We start from the raw sequence: 3559 nt of genomic DNA on the forward strand, positions 1-3559 counted from the left end.
TATCACATTTTGTCTTCAACACAGACTGTGTTGGTGACATTGGGTTATCATGCACAGAGCTGAGCTTCTAAATTGAGGTCCAAAGAGAGACAAATTTCTTCTGTCCCACAGTTCCAGTTTCCTTTTTTAAAAAGTACCAAAACTTTTAAATATCATCACTTACTATCTTTTAAGAATCCAAAAATGAAATAAATTCACATTTAATCAATCCAAAATGTTTTAAAAGTAGGAGATAATTAAACAGGCCCCCATGAAGTAAATTTTCTTCTACTTTTAAAATTATGCTGAAAGCCTTGTATTGGCTAGTCACACCTGTAATCCTATCTACTCGGGATAGCTACTCAGGAGCCTGGGATCTGTGGATAACCATTGGAAGTCAATAAGGGCCAAAAAAAAAAAAATTCATGAAATTATTTTTCAAAATTTTTAATGAACTAGCAAAGACCCAGGGAAAAAAATGTAGCTCATATAGTACCTCACCAACCTAGAGAAGAAAGGTCTAGCAAGACATTTAAGCCCTGATTTCAAACTCTGAGCATGCCAACACACACGCATGCACATGCATTCACGCGCACACATTTTTTCCCTTCCCCTCCCCAAATTAGAGAAGCGTAAATACAAGAGGCAGATGCACCAACTTCAAATACAGAGAAAACAAGGGTTATAGCGTGGGGGGAGGAACATACAAAGAAACGAAAATTCACATCGCACATTATAAGTACGTTAGAAACAATAGCAAGAAACAAAAAACTACTTGTTTCCCTATCGTGGGGTTCAATTCCCTTAACATTATCATTTCTGTTCATATGCACATAGCTTTTGACCTTGTCTGCTTAACCCAGACATATATTCGTTATTGAAAATAAGGGAAACCATGGGACCTTTTCCTTTGGACTTGGCTTACTTCATTTAATAAATTTTTTTCCAAGTCTTTCCATTTCCTAACAAATGGGACAATGTCATTCTTTCTGATGGAGGCATAGAATTCCCTTGTGTATATACATCACATTTTCTTGATCCATTCATGTAGTGGGGACAGCTGGTTGGTTCCATATCTTAGCTATTGTAAATAATGCTGCAATAAACATAGTGGTGCTGGTAGTTTTAGTATGGTCTTGTTTGTGATCATTTAGTAAATCCCCAAAAGTGGGACTCCTGGGTCAAAGGGGAGCTTTATGTGGAATCTTTTGAGGAACCTCCATAATGCCTTCCAAAGTGGTTGAACAAGTTTACACTCCCACTAAGAATGTTGTATGGTTCCCTTGTGGCCACATTCCCTCCAGCATCTGTTGTTGTAAAAATATGGAACACACCACGAATTTGCATATCGTCCTTGCGCAAGTGCCATGCTACTCTTCTCTGTATTGTTCCAATGTTAGTGTATGTGTGGCTGAATTGAGCACAGAATATTTTTTATATCAAAAGTGCAATTGGGGCTGAGAAGGTGGCTCAGTGGTAGAGCGCTTGCCTTACATGCATGAGGCCCTGGGTTCGATTCCTCAGCACCACATAAGCAAAAAGAAAAAAGCTGCAAGTGGCGCTGTGGCTCAAGTGGTAGAACGCTAGCCTTGAGCTGAAGAGCTGAGGGACAGCGCCCAGGCCTAGAGTTCAGGCCCCACGAATGGACCCCCCCAAAAAAAGTGCAGTTGGATTTTATTAAACTAGACAATTCAACAAAAAGTAAGTTCAAAAGAATTGTCATGAAATTTTAGAACCATATATTTCTTACATAAGCACAAATTTAAGAATAAAGTCAAGATTGACATGTCAAAAACAAAATAATTTCAGATATTTGTTGCTCAAGAAATGTGTAGGAGGGGGATTCAATTATTCTATACAAGGCACCTGTCATAATGAACACTGCACCAAGTGTTAAGGTTTGTTAAAAGTTTTAATGTTTTAAATATATTTAATTTTGGGAATTTGTTTACATATGCCAAAATTAGGACTGTTTGGCAGGTATAAAACTTTTCCATAAAGTATTTAAGATTTATGGTAGCAGACATATACTACTAAGTATGTACATTTCAGAGTTTCGAGAAACTTTATTAATGAGAAGTTGCAAAGTTTTTGTGTAAAGAAGCAGAATGAAGTGTTAACACTTTGTTAACTACACAGGCTGTTAAAACTTTAGGGCTTCCTCAGTTTATAAGTTAATGAGGAAAAATGATGATATAAGCCATAAAAAAAATAATGAGAAGAGCCATAAATAGTAATCTTAGTGGATAGCTTTAAAGACTACTCATATTCTATAAAACTCTTGATGAACATCACAACCTCAGTCAGTGTTAAATGTACAGGATTATGAGAAAATAGTAAAATCTAATATGTAGTACACTTCAAATAGTGAAAACAGTAATAAATTTTTGTTTTTTATTTTATTAATTATTAACATTTAATTATTGTTTTCTTTATTTGTAGCATTGTTTTACTTGTTGAAATATAGTACAACTTTTTTGGGGGGGTCCGGTCGTGGGGCCTGGGCGCTGTCCCTCAGCTCTTCAGCTCAAGGCTAGCGCTCTACCATTTGAGCCACAGCACCACTTCCGGCTTTTTTCTTTTTCCTTATGTGGTGCTGAGGAATCTAACCCAGTCCCTTATGCATGCAAGGCAAGCGCTCTACCACTGAGCCACCTTCCCAGCCCTAGTACAACTTTTTGTAAATCATCATTAGGAGGTACTTTGAGAAGGTTACTTGGATGGTCAAACCAATTTTTATAGGTGCACGTTAATTTACAAAGAGGAAAATTAAGATCAAAATATTTATTTAAAAAATTATCAAATAGAGTCTGAGTCAGAAGTTTTGATAAATGTCCACACCTAAAATTTTATCCCTAGGCTGAAGCAGCGGTATTACAGAGTTAAGGCCAAAACAGTGATAGACTGTGGTTTGTTCTTTATTTTGATTTTGTTGGTCATGAGGCATGAACTCTTGGGCCTGGGTGTTGTCCCTCAGCTCAAGGCTAGCGCTACCACTTGAACCACTGCACCACTTCCATCTTTTTTTGCTTATGTGGTGCTGAGGAATCAAACCCTGGGGCTGATGCATGCAAGACAAGCACGCTACCACTGAGCCACCTTCCCAGAAACTGTGTTTTAAAAAATCATCTAAACAGCCGGGCGCTGGTGGCTCACGCCTGTAATCCTAGCTACTCAGGAGGCTGAGATCTGAGGATTGCGGTTCAAAGCCAGCCCGGGCAGGAGAGACCGTGAGACTCCTATCTCCAATAAACCACCAGAAAACCGGAAGTGGCGCTGTAGCTCAAGTGGTAGAGCGCTCACCTTGAGCTGAAGAGCTGAGGGACAGAGCCCAGGCCCAGAGTTCAAGTCCCACGACCAACCAAAAAAAAAAAAAAAAAATCATCTAAACAACATTTGCTTTCTGCTTTGGGTAATATAATGAGAGATATAAATATATTTTTATATTTTTGTGAATTGTACTTCTAAATTTATACTAACTTCAGCCACTTTATCCTTTTCAAAGTCATAAATATCTCTGAGAGTTTGCTTCAGTGAAGATTGTTTTTGCATTTATAATTTCTTCTGAGTTATTTTTATT

General features: G+C 37.8%; 1 non-coding gene across 1 annotated transcript; it reads right to left on the reverse strand.

Annotated features, from left to right (window-relative positions):
* Nucleotides 1-1296: 1296 nt before the first annotated feature.
* LOC122103030 lies at nt 1297-1403 on the reverse strand. The gene has a single exon (XR_006146678.1). It is a non-coding gene; the product is annotated as a U6 spliceosomal RNA (small nuclear RNA).
* Between the last annotated feature and the right edge of the window lie 2156 nt (nt 1404-3559).

This window comes from Dipodomys spectabilis, unplaced genomic scaffold (genome assembly GCF_019054845.1).
Source record: "Dipodomys spectabilis isolate Male_0828 unplaced genomic scaffold, ASM1905484v1 ptg001378l, whole genome shotgun sequence".
NCBI classification, from domain to species: domain Eukaryota; kingdom Metazoa; phylum Chordata; class Mammalia; order Rodentia; family Heteromyidae; genus Dipodomys; species Dipodomys spectabilis.